This window comes from Rattus norvegicus, chromosome X (genome assembly GCF_021556685.1).
Source record: "Rattus norvegicus strain SHRSP/BbbUtx chromosome X, alternate assembly SHRSP_T2T, whole genome shotgun sequence".
Taxonomy (NCBI): Eukaryota; Metazoa; Chordata; class Mammalia; order Rodentia; family Muridae; genus Rattus; species Rattus norvegicus.
This window is the reverse complement of record NC_141554.1, coordinates 66,939,084-66,952,852: the sequence shown is the minus strand read 5'-3', so window position 1 is coordinate 66,952,852 and position 13,769 is coordinate 66,939,084. Positions and strand designations below refer to the sequence as shown.

Below are 13,769 nucleotides of genomic sequence, written 5' to 3'. Positions count from 1 at the left end.
GCATGATCCCAGCCCCTAGCTCAAAGTAATCACCCCCAAAACTCATAAAACCCCCTTGCTTTAGTCTGGGCCCATGACATCCCTGACATCGACCTGCGAGATCAGTGAACTCATCCAGAGAGCTGCCTCTCAAAAAGCTGACTTTAAGACTTCTGATTCAGCTTCAATTGGGTCATTTCGTAATCAGAGAAACCTATCACTTAGAGTATGAACATTTCTGTTTTTCAAGAATATAGGTTTTCCACCAACAAAACAAATTAGTAACTCATAGTTGCAAAGCCAGCATGACTCACGATCAAAGTAACCCACTCCCCAAAGAGGGGCATCTGTTGTGTATTGTATTAGTTCTGAAACACTGGGAAAAACTCAAGGAAAATAAACCAGTAACTTGACTTAACTTTACATGACCAGAATGACTTGGCAGCATCTGTGCACCCCAAGAAACAGGGTGCCTAAACTATGTACTTTCCATTATTTCAAAGGTATAGGGAGCTATCCAAGGAAAATGAAGTAACAAATTTACATCACAAAGAAAGAGAATTCAACATGACATATTCTAAACTCAAACAAAGGCTTCACTTTTAAATTCTACCCTTAAAATACCACCTAGCTTAGGAGAGGGAGGAGTGGGCATGAGGAAGAGGCTGGGAGATTAACTCAGGACCTTGCTAGGTAAAGGCTCTAGCACTGAGTCACATAAACCACTTCCTCATTTCCACCCTTTAAACTCTACGAAGCTAATTATCTAGCACGTTTTAGAATAACTACACAGCCCCTGTAGACAGCCACCAGGATTCAAAAACATTACCTCAGAGTCACAGTTTTAGGTGACATTGGAGTGTTCTCATGGAAGCCAGGCTTCGAAGGATTGAGTAAGGTTTCTCAAAGGGGCTGATCTGTAAGTCCAGTCCAGAAGGACAGAGAGGGAGGAGCGAGAGTAAACAAGGCACCCACAAGGCTTCGTGGGGACCAGAAGTAGCAGAAGCTCTTCAGCAACTACTAATAACTGACTAGGGTGAAATGTAGGCCAAAAGAAGGGGCGAGGGGAAAGGAGCAGAAGGCCACAACCCTCCCCTCAACATTTATTCAGCTTGATTGTTTGACAATTTCATATATGTAAAGAGACATTCCAATTTTTTTAAAGATTTATTTATTTTATGTATGTAAGTACACTGTAGCTGTCTTCAGACACACCAGAAGAGGCATCAGATCTCATTATAGATGGTTGTGAGCCACCATGTGGTTGCTGGGATTTGAACTCAGGACCTTTGGAAGAGCAGTCAGTGCTCTTAACCACTGAGCCATCTCTCTAGCCCGACATTCCAATTTTTTAATCTCCCCTGTGTTACAACTCTGAGGCAGAAAGAACTATGCCACAGAATGAACCCCATACCAAAAAAAAAAAAAATTAAGACACAGAAGGAATCGTACCTGCTTCTGCTCTCAAGAGACACAGAAGACAGTCATTATATAGGGGCTCTGCTATTGGGTTTTTTTTTTCTGTATGGCAGGGCCTGGCCACTCTCCTGCCTGGAGGGTCTGTGAATTTAGGGAAGGGGGTTTCAACCCTTAGCAAAATCTAGGGGACAGGGTCTGGGCATTGAAGCTCCTCAGGGGTCGTGTCTGGCCACCAAAGTAGTCTAGGTGCGGAGCCCAGCAGCTGGAGGTCTCCAGGGGTGGGGCCTAGTCAGAGAGAATAGGCAATGTCCCCAACCTCCTCCCCACAAGTCTTCACTTTAATTCGTTGTTTTGCTGTTGTTAACGTTTTATTTTGACATTTTTTTATGAGATCCATTTTTGTCAGGACCATCTGTAGATACTTCCGTGGGTTTGAAACTATTCACTGGAGCCTGATGGGCTCATCAATGGTTACACAACTGAAGACAATGACTGTCCCTCTCCCAGAGTCCAATAGCCAATAGTTTAGCAGGAAGAGATAGGGATTTGTGAGTCCCTACGCAATCCATAATTGACTGTTGATAGGTCTAATCTTATCTAGGCCTATTGTGCACAGCTGCAGTGAGGTCCAGACTGAACTGGCTGTTTCATACCTAAAAGATAGTATTACTCTCGTGGCCCTTCCCTTATTTTCCGGGTATTATATTCTTCCTAGCCCCTGAGCCTTAAAGAGGATAGTATAAAGGTCTAGATGAGAGCCAAGCACTCAGCTATTGCTTATTCTCAGCACCTTGAGCAAACACTTGTCTCTGCATTCACCAACCACCATTCATTGTTGTTTCGATGAAACACCATGTCCAAAAGTAGGTTGGGGAGGAAAGAGTTTATTTAGCGCACACTTCCACATCACTGTTCCTCATCAAAGGAAGTCAGGACAGGAATTCAAACAGGGCAGGAACCTGGAGGCAGGAGCTAATGCAGAGGCTATGGAGGCCTGCTGCTTATTGGCTTGCTCCTTATTGCTTATTCAGTCTGCTTTCTTACAGCATCCAGGACTAGCAGCTCAAGGATAGCACCACACACAATGGGCTGGGCCTTACTACATCAATCAGTAATTAAGAAAATGGTTTCTAAGCTTGCCTATGGCCCCATTTTTGGAGACATAGCTAGCACAACTGGAAAGGAAGGCTTCTCTCATTATGGCTGGGAGATTTTTTTAAATTACATTTTAACTTATTTACATTGTGGGTAGGAAGTACGTGAGCTGTGGTGACTGTGTGGAGATTAAGAGAGAATGCAGGGGTTGGGGATTTAGCTCAGTGGTAGAGCGCTTGCTTAGCAAGCGCAAGGCCCTAGGATTGGTCCCCAGCTCCGAAAAAAAGAAAAAAAAGAGAGAGAGAGAGAATATATACCTGTAATCCCAGCACTCAGGAGAGAGAGTCCTGTGGATCTCTGTGAGGTCAAGGCCACCCTGGTCTACATAGTGAGTTCCAGGACAGCCAGAGCTACATAGTAAGACCCTGTCTTGAAAAGTAAATAAATAAAAAGAAGACCACTTGCAAGAACTGATTTTACCCTTTTACCGTGTAGATCTGAAGAATGAAACTCAAATTGTAAAGGTCTGATGGCAAGCACCTTCACCTACTGAGCCATCTTGATGGCTCTATGTTATCTCTTGACCCATGCTCTTTCTACTGAAACATGTGGTTACACTGACTACATATTAAATTATCTTCATACTTTTGAGTTTCTTAAATTAGGGAGGGGTGCACAAAGTTTCACTCTATGTATAGCAGGCTGGCCTCAAACTCACAAAATCTTCCTCTCTTTGCCTTCCAAGTTGTGGGATTAAAGACCCATACCATGGGGGATGGAGAGATGACTCAGTGGTTTACAACACTTGTTCTTTCAGAGGACCAGGTTCTGATCCCAGCATCCACATGATGATGGCTCACAGCTATATGAAACTCCAGTTCTAGGGATCCATAGTATTTTCTGTACTCCATGGACACCAAGCACCCATGTGTTACATACATACATGCACACTATATATATATATATATATATATATATATATATATATATATATATATATATATGTTTATTTTTAAAGGACTGTGTGACCATGCACATCCATAAATTTTAACTTGTAATTTACACTGATTTACTTGCTTATTCCATAAGTAATTATGATGGCCTACTACAAGCCTACTGCTCATATACATTGAGGATCTTTCAGTATATAAAACATGAAAGTCCTTGCCTTAAAGTTTACATAACACATGCTACAAGCAAGTATCTTCTGTGAGCAGTTAAAATATGCTAGGACTTATGGGAGGGATCAGAGTACTGCAGTTTTGTTTTGTTTTTGTTTTTGTTTTTGTTTTTTATTTTAGAGTACTGCAGTTTTAACTAAGATGATCAAGATAGGAAGACAGCCTTGAGTTGTTGGAGATGAGGGACCATATTATATAAAAACTCTGTAAGTCATTGTAAGATCGTTGACCTTTGAGATACTGGAAACCATTGGAATATTTTGAGAAGAGAGGTATAGAAGTGGACCAGCATAAAAATGAGAGGAGTGGTTAGGAAAACCAAGGACATTTCCTGGAAGGGAGCATAAAGGGAAGAAAAAAGTCAAGGTTGACACTGAGGAGGGCCCATGCAAATGGAAGAATGTTGTTATCATATTCCAAGATCTGGAAGAGTTCAAGAAGAACAGTTAGATGGGAATGAAGGAGAAAGGTCAAGCCCTGGGCCAATGGACCTGCCAAAGGTACAGAGTTGTCCAGGACAAAGAACTGGCTTAAAAAATGAGGCTGAGGCCAAGGACGTGGCTCAACAAGTAAAGGTGCCTGTCAGACAAAGCTGACAACTTGAATTCAATCTCCAGAATCCATATAAAGGTAGAAGGGAATTCCATAAACTTATCTTCTGACCTCCATATGTCCACGTGCACATCCATGCACACATATTAAACACACACAAGAATAAATAAAGTTGAAAAGATGACACAGCATGGTGTGCTACAAGCTGGGTAAAAAAAGTAAAAACAAGTTTGGTAGTTCAGAGCCTGAGTGGACGCTGAGTGGATGCTGGGGCTGGAGGCTCGCCTTGAGTTCAAGATCAGATTGGGATGCAGTATGAGAATGTGTGTGTGTGTGTGTGTGTGTGTGTGTGTGTGTGTGTGTGTGAGAGAGAGAGAGAGAGAGAGAGAGAGAGAGAGAGACAGAGACAGAGACAGAGACAGAGACAGAGACGGAAGAGAACTGAGTAGGGTGGGGTCATACTTGTAATGCCAGCACTTGGGAGGTGAAAGCAGAAAGATCATCATCACGTAGATAGTGTGAATTTAAAACTTGTCTGAACTACCGGAGATCCAGTCTCAAAGTAGGGGAGGGGACAGGGATACTAGGGTGGGAGAGATGGCTCATTGATAAAGAGCACTTACTGATCTTCCCATGGACTAGTTCAATTCCCAGCACCCATGTGACTGGGAACTGCTGGTAACTCCAGCTCCAGGGCATCTGGTGTCCTCTTCACAGGCATACACACAAGAGTCTTACAGTCACCAAAACATACACATGTTAATAAAATAATAAAACTCAATCTTTTGAAAAAGACAATATAAGTATCTTTTAACATCAACTATCAAAAGATGTGCCAGGGGTTGATGGTGGTGCATGCTTTTAACCCCAGCACTCTGGAAGCAGAGGCTATGAGTTCAAGGCCAGCCTGGTCTACAGAATGAGTTCCAGGACAGCCAAGGCTACACAGAGAAACCCTACCTCGAAGAAACAACCAAGCAATCAACCAACCAACCAAACCAGCAAACAAAAAAGATGCAATGACTATGTTAACTGAATATTCTTACTTTGAAACACTAACACAGACAATACCTTTTACTAATGGAAATATCTAAAAGTAATGAGCACAAAAATTTTTTTTTAAAAATAATGATCACTAGAGAGTTAGAAGCAAAAGGATCAGGAATTCAAGGTCATCCTCAGCTAAGGAGCCAGTTCAAGCCAGTGTGAGCTACATGTAACTCTGTCTCAAAAGACAGAAAGATGGCTCGGCAGATGAAAGTGCTTACCACTAAGCCTGATAAGGAGAATTCATTCCCAGGGGCCCACTTGGTAGAAAGAGAAAAACTCCAACAAGTCGTACACACACACACACACACACACACACACACACACACACACACACACACTCTGAATAAATAAAATAAAAATAAAAAAAATTTAAAGTCAAACCAAAAGGATTGAATTTCTAAAAGAAATTCTTTATTTTTTGTGTCTCCTTATGAGTCAATGAGAATTACAATGCACTTCAGAAGCCTCAAAATTCTAGAGGCGTTTAGGAGATTAAGAGGGCTAAGTACAAATGGGGGCAGAGAACAGACCCTTGGAGAGTCCTCTAGAGAAAACAGGGAACATCAAAGAGCCACAGAGAGAGTAACTAGTTGAGATAAGAGTAAGGGGAGAAAAGTACACAATGTGCATGAGGTTGGAAAAATGCTGTAATTGGAAACCGTCCAATATCAGTTTAAAAAATAAATGTTTCCATTTGAACTGAATATATCTACTATGAGAGACAGCATGTACAATACGCCCCTTGTAAATGAAAATGTTGAAAAGAACTACCACTTTTATGGTGTTTCTGAACTAATGAAAAATAATCCTATACCTTAGAAGTCTGACACAAGGGCTGGAGAGATGGCTCAGGGGTTAAGAGCACTGACTGCTCTTCCAGAGGTCCTGAGTTCAATTCCCAGCAACCACATGGTGGCTCACAACCATCTGTAATGAGATCTGATGCCCTCCTCTGGTGTGTCTGAAAACAGCTACAGTGTACTTATAAATAAATGTAAAAAAAAAAAAAAGAAGTCTGACACAAGCCATGTATTCATGAATACTGCATTTCAGATGTGGAAGAAACACACACACACACACACACACACACACACAGGCATGCACATTCACACACATGCACACACACAGAGTCACAGAGTTGAGCTGAGAAGTAGCAATGAAGAGTTGCTATGTAATGGTGCACAGTAAAGTAGAAACGGCTCCAGTAATTTCTTTGAAATGTAAGAGTTTAGGGACTGCAGTTAAAAATACAATTAAGATTGAATGCAGGTTCTTGGGTCCTTGATTAGTTCTAAAAGTAAATTCATTTTCTTCTCTTTTTTTTAAGATTTTTTTTTTTGGAACAGGGTCTCATTATGTAGTTCTGGCCACCCTGGATTCACTATGTTAACAAGTTAGCCTTGAATTTAGAGACCTGCTTCTGCCTTTTAAGTTAAAGGTTTATTTTTATTGGGGCTGGAAAGATGACTTAGTGGTTAAGAACTCTTATTGCCCCCTTTCTCTGGGGAATCACCACGGCGGCTGGTACCCTGTACACATACCCTGAAAACTGGAGGGCCTTCAAGGCCCTCATCGCTGCTCAGTACAGCGGGGCTGAGGTCTGCGTGCTCCCCGCACCACCCCACTTCCACTTCGGCCAAACCAACCGCACCCCCGAATTTCTCAGAAAATTTCCTGCCAGCAAGGTTCCAGCCTTTGAGGGCGATAACGGATTCTGTGTATTTGAGAGCAATGCCATCGCCTATTACGTAAGCAACGAGGAGCTGCGGGGAAGTACGCCAGAGGCAGCAGCACAGATTGTGCAGTGAGTGAGCTTTGCTGACAGTGACGTCGTCCCTCCAGCCAGCACCTGGGTGCTCCCCACCTTAGGCATTATGCACCACAACAAGCAGGCCACTGAAAATGCCAAAGAGGAGGTAAAGCGAATCTTGGGGCTGCTGGACACTCATCTGAAGACACGGACTTTTCTGGTCGGTGACAGAGTGACACTGGCTGACGTCACGGTTGTCTGTACCCTATTGTGGCTCTATAAACAGGTCTTAGAGCCTTCTTTTCGCCAGGCCTTCCCCAATACCAATCGATGGTTCCTTACCTGCATTAACCAGCCCCAGTTCAGGGCCATCTTGGGGGAGGTGAAGCTGTGTGAAAAGATGGCTCAGTTTGATGCTAAGAAGTTCGCAGAGAGCCAGCCAGAAAAGGATACCCCGAGGAAAGAAAGGGGCTCACAAGAAGAGAAGCAGAAGCCCCAGACTGAGTGGAAAGAGGAAAAAAAGGCAGCTGCCCAAGCTCCTTAGGAAGAGATGGATGGGTGTGAGCAGGCAGCGGCTGCCAAGCCTAAGGCCAAGGACACTTTCGCTCACCTACCCAAGAGTACCGTTGTGTTGGATGAGTTTAAGCGAAAGTACTCCAATGAGGACACCCTTTCTGTGGCGCTGCCATATTTTTGGGAGCACTTTGATAAGGATGGCTGGTCCCTGTGGTATGCTGAGTACTGCTTCCCTGAAGAGCTCACCCAGACCTTCATGAGTTGTAACCTCATCACTGGAATGTTTCAGCGATTGGACAAACTGAGAAAGAATGCCTTTGCTAGTGTTATCCTGTTTGGAACCACCAACAGCAGCTCCATTTCTGGGGTTTGGGTCTTTCGAGGCCAAGATCTTGCCTTTCCGCTGAGTCCAGATTGGCAGGTGGACTATGAGTCATATACATGGCGGAAACTGGATCCTGGTAGCGAGGAGACCCAGACCCTCGTTCGAGAGTACTTTTCCTAGGAGGGGGCCTTCCAGCACGTAGGCAAAGCTGTCAATCAAGGCAAGATCTTCAAGTGAACATGTCTTGCCAGTCGCCTAGCTGCCTGCACCTACCCTTCAAGGGAGATGGGGGTCATTAAAGGAAACTGAACATTGGAAAAAAAATTTTTTGCTTCTTTTTTTTTTTTTTTTCAGAGCTGGGGACCGAACCCAGGGCCTTGCGCTTCCTAGGCAAGCGCTCTACCACTGAGCTAAATCCCCAACCCCAAGGAAAAAAATTTTTTAAAGATTTATTTATTTATTTATTTCATGTACGTGAGTACACTGAAGCTGTTTTCAGACACACCAGAAGAGGGCATCAGATCCGATTACAGATGGTTGTGAGCCACCATGTGGTTGCTGAGAATTGAACTCAGGACCTCTGGAAGAGCAGTCGCTGCTCTTAACCACTGAGCCATCGCTCCAGCCCCCCAAAAAGGACTCTTATTGCTCTTGCAGAAGATTTGAATCTAGTTCCAAACATCCACACTGGGCAACTTACAACCTCCTGTAACTAAAGTTCTTGGCAATCTTTCTCACTCTTCTGGCCTCTGAGGACATTGCATGTATATGGTGCAGAGGAAACTCACTGTGTAGAGTAAAACTCAGAGAGATTTGCTTCCCAAGAACTGAGATTGAAGGTATGTACCACCATTCCTGGTTCCAATAAAATAATTATTCAATTATTCTCTCTCTCTCTCTCTCTCTCTCTCTCTCTCTCTCTCTCTCTCTCTCTCTCTCTCTCTGTCTCTCTCTCTGTCTCTGTGTGTGTGTGTGTGTGTGTGTGTCTATGCTTGTGCGTGCACGTGTGTGTGTGTCTATGCTTGTGCGTGCACGTATGTGTGAGTGATGCCTGTGTCCACAAAGGCCAGAAGAGGGCACTAAAGTGAATTCTGAGTTCTGGTCCTCTGAAAGAGCAGCAAGTGCTCTTTTTTTCCGATATTTTTAAAAATTCACTTTACATCCTAATCAAAACCTCTCCCTTCTCTTCTCTCAATCCCACCCTTACAAATCCTCCCTCTATTACCATCTTTTCTTCTCCTCAAAGAAGGGGAAGCCCACTAAGGTACCATCCCACCCTGGGACATCTAGTCCTAGAAGAACTAAGCACCCCCTCACCCTCTGAGGCCCAACTAGGCAGTCCAGGTAGGAAAAGGGGATCCAGTCACAGGCAACAGAGTCATAGACAGCTCCCTTCCCAACCAGAAGGAGACCCATGAACATCAATCTGCACATCTGCTACAAATGTGTAGGGGCCTAGGTCCAGCACCTGGATTCTCTTTGGTTGGTGGTTTAGTCTCTGTGAGCCCCTAGAGGCCCAGGTAGGTTGACTCTGTAGGTCTTCTTGTAGTGTCCTTGACTTCTCTGGCTTGCTCACTTCTATCCCCACCCTGCCACAAGACTCCCTGAGCTCTGCCTAATGCTTGGCTGTGGGTCTCTGCATCTGTTCCCATCAGCTGCTGGATGAAGCCTCTCAGGAGACAGTTATGCTAGGTTCCTGTCTGTAAGCATAGCAGAGCGTCATTAACAGTGTCAGGGGTGACTCTCTCCCACGGGATGGGTCTCAAGTTGGGCCAGTCACTGGTTGGCCCTTCCCTCAGTCTCTGCTCCATCATTATGCCTGTTCATCTTGTAGGCAGGACACATTTTGAGTTGAAAGTTTTGTCAGTGGGTTGATGTCCCCTTCCCTCCACTGGAAGTCCCACCTGGCTATGGGAGGTGGACACTTCTGTCTTCATATCCCCTGCTGGTAGGAATCTCAGCTAGGGTCACCCCCATAGGCTCCGTGGAGCATCGTCCATCCCAGGTCTCCAGCTAGTGTCAGATATGCTCCCCACTGATTTCCATTCTCACCCCCTGCCCTCTCCCACCCCTCCCCCATCTGATCCCCATCCCTCTTCACATCCTCATCCGTGTTGTAGTAATTATTTAATCTGTCAGGGGCTTCTACCCTGCCTTTGATTATTTATTTCCCAGATAAAGGACACAGAACTTTTCTATGTATAGTAAGCCTTAACAGTAGTGGAGCTGGGCAGATATCTACCGTCTCTGCTATTCTGTCTACTTCCCTGCCAACAGCCCTAACATATGACTTGCCGTGTCCCACCTGGCCTGCCCTGATTACAGTCGGCAGTCCTCATGGCCATGCTTTCATGATTCACCTACCCCATGGCGTCTTCTCTCTTTTCCCTCATGTGCCTCAGACTCCAAGCCCAGGAACTGAAGCCCTGCCTACCTCTCTTCTGCCAAGCTATAGGCTGTGGGCATCTTTATTCAACAAATAGTTTTAAATTAAGGAGCCAGGTCACATAGCATCGCTTCATTATGTGAGGATTCCCTAGTCCCTGAGGCAACTAGACCAGACCAAACCTCAACACCTTCTCCCCCATCCAGTTTCCTCTCTCCATCCACCTCTGACGTCTATTTCCTCCTTCAGAATGAGAGTCACACATGCTCCCTTGGGCCCTCCTTATTACCCAGTTTCTTTGAGTCTGTGGAGGGTAGCATGGCTATCCTGAACTTTCTGGTTAGTGAGTACATACCATACCATCCGTGTCTTTCTGGATCTGGGTTACCCCGCTCAGGATGATATTCTTCAGTTCCATCCATTGCAGCAAGGGCTCTCAACCACTAAGCTATCTCTCTAGCCATCATCACCCCCGTCCATATTTTATTATTTCTTTTTTGAGACAGAATCCTGTAGGCCAGGGTGACCTTAACTTGCTCTATAGCCAAGAAGGGTCCTGAACCTTCTTGAAGGGTCATCTTGCTTCAACTTCCCACGTACTGGGATTACAGATGGGTGCCAGCATGTCAGATGTTTTCCTCCTCAGTGTTAGGACAGCATCTCACTCTGCGGCCAATGCTGGCCTGGAACCTGTACTCTTCTTGTTATCAGCATTCTATGTGCTGGAATTACAGGCATGTGCCACCATGCCCAGATACAAGAAAATTCTTTTTGGTTTGTTTCGTTTTATAACACATGTAGTTTTGGCTACATAGAACCCACAAAGCAGACCAAGCTGGCTTTGACCTCACAGAAATCCTCCTGCCACTGCTGGGATTAAAGGTATGCACCATTACACCTGGCTGTAGCTAAATTCCTTTTTTTTTTTTTTTGGAAGTGACTGTAGGCCTTTTGATGTTCAATGGGTAAAGATGCCTGCCTGCAAATTTGACAACCTAAATTCAATGCACAGAATCCACACGGAAGGAGTGAACCAATTCTTTTTTTTTTTTAAGATTCTTTTTCTGTTTTTCTGAAGATTTATTTATTTATTTTGTATATGAGTACACTGTAGCTGTCTTCAGACACACCAGAAGACGGCATCGGATCCCATTACAGATGTTTGTGAGCCACCATGTGGTTGCTGGGATTTGAATTCAGGACCTCTGGAAGAGCAGTCGGTGCTCTTAACCACTGAGCCATCTCTCCAGCCCGTGAACCAATTCTTTTTTTTTTAATTTTTTATTTTTTTATTTTATTAACTTGAGTATTTCTTATATACATTTCAAGTGTTATTCCCTTTCCCGGTATCCGGGCAAACATCCCCCTCCCCCCTCCCCTTCCTTATGGGTGTCCCCCTCCCAACCCTCCCCCCATTGCCGCCCTCCCCCCATAGTCTACTTCACTGGGGGTTCAGTCTTAGCAGGACCCAGGGCTTCCCCTTCCACTGGTGCTCTTACTAGGATATTAATTGCTACCTATGGGGTCAGAGTCCAGGGTCAGTCCATGTATAGTATTTAGGTAGTGGCTTAGTCCCTGGAAGCTCTGGTTGCTTGACATTGTTGTACTTTTGGGGTCTCGAGCCCCTTCAAGCTCTTCCAGTTCTTTCTCTGATTCCTTCAACGGGGGACCTATTCTCAGTTCAGTGGTTTGCTGCTGGCATTCGCCTCTGTATTTGCTGTATTCTGGCTGTGTCTCTCAGGAGCGATCTACATCCGGCTCCTGTCGGTCTGCACTTCTTTGCTTCATCCATCTTGTCCAATTGGGTGGCTGTATATGTATGGGCCACCTGTGGGGCAGGCTCTGAATGGGTGTTCCTTCAGTCTCTGTTTTAATCTTTGCCTCTCCCTTCCCAGCCAAGGGTATTCTTTTTCCTCATTTAAAGAAGGGGTGAAGCATTCACATTTTGATCAACCGTCTTGAGTTTCGTTTGTTCTAGGGATCTAGGGTAATTCAAGCATTTGGGCTAATAGCCACTTATCAATGAGTGCATACCATATATGTCTTTCTGTGATTGGGTTAGCTCACTCAGGATGATATTTTCCAGTTCCAACCATTTGCCTACGAATTTCATAAACTCGTTGTTTTTGATAGCTGAGTAATATTCCATTGTGTAGATGTACCACATTTTCTGTATCCATTCCTCTGTTGAAGGGCATCTGGGTTCTTTCCATTTTCTGGCTATTATAAATAAGGCTGCGATGAACATAGTGGAGCACGTGTCTCTTTTATATGTTGAGGCATCTTTTGGGTATATGCCCAAGAGAGGTATAGCTGGATCCTCAGGCAGTTCAATGTCCAATTTTCTGAGGAACCTCCAGACTGATTTCCAGAATGGTTTTACCAGTCTGCAATCCCACCAACAATGGAGGAGTGTTCCTCTTTCTCCACATCCTCGCCAGCATCTGCTGTCACCTGAGTTTTTGATCTTAGCCATTCTCACTGGTGTGAGGTGAAATCTCAGGGTTGTTTTGATTTGCATTTCCCTTATGACTAAAGATGTTGAACATTTCTTTAGGTGTTTCTCAGCCATTCGGCATTCCTCAGCTGTGAATTCTTTGTTTAGCTCTGAACCCCATTTTTTAATAGGGTTATTTGTTTCCCTGCGGTCTAACTTCTTGAGTTCTTTGTATATTTTGGATATAAGGCCTCTATCTGTTGTAGGATTGGTAAAGATCTTTTCCCAATCTGTTGGTTGCCGTTTTGTCCTAACCACAGTGTCCTTTGCCTTACAGAAGCTTTGCAGTTTTATGAGATCCCATTTGTCGATTCTTGATCTTAGAGCATAAGCCATTGGTGTTTTGTTCAGGAAATTTTTTCCAGTGCCCATGTGTTCCAGATGCTTCCCTAGTTTTTCTTCTATTAGTTTGAGTGTGTCTGGTTTGATGTGGAGGTCCTTGATCCACTTGGACTTAAGCTTTGTACAGGGTGATAAGCATGGATCGATCTGCATTCTTCTACATGTTGCCCTCCAGTTGAACCAGCACCATTTGCTGAAAATGCTATCTTTTTTCCATTGGATGGTTTTGGCTCATTTGTCAAAAATCAAGTGACCATAGGTGTGTGGGTTCATTTCTGGGTCTTCAATTCTATTCCATTGGTCTATCTGTCTGTCTCTGTACCAATACCATGCAGTTTTTATCACTATTGCTCTGTAATACTGCTTGAGTTCAGGGATAGTGATTCCCCCTGAAGTCCTTTTATTGTTGAGGATAGCTTTAGCTATCCTGGGTTTTTTGTTATTCCAGATGAATTTGCAAATTGTTCTGTCTAACTCTTTGAAGAATTGGATTGGTATTTTGATGGGGATTGCATTGAATCTGTAGATTGCTTTTGGTAAAATGGCCATTTTTACTATATTAATCCTGTCAATCCATGAGCATGGGAGATCTTTCCATCTTCTGAGGTCTTCTTCAATTTCTTTCCTCAGTGTCTTGAAGTTCTTATTGTACAGATCTTTTACTTGCTTGGTTAAAG

The 13,769-nt window shown here is 44.1% G+C and overlaps 1 pseudogene; it reads left to right on the top strand.

The window, feature by feature from the left end:
* The first annotated feature begins 4,159 nt into the window (after window positions 1–4,159).
* Window positions 4,160–8,185, top strand: Eef1g-ps14 (eukaryotic translation elongation factor 1 gamma, pseudogene 14; annotated as a pseudogene).
* Window positions 8,186–13,769: the final 5,584 nt, after the last annotated feature.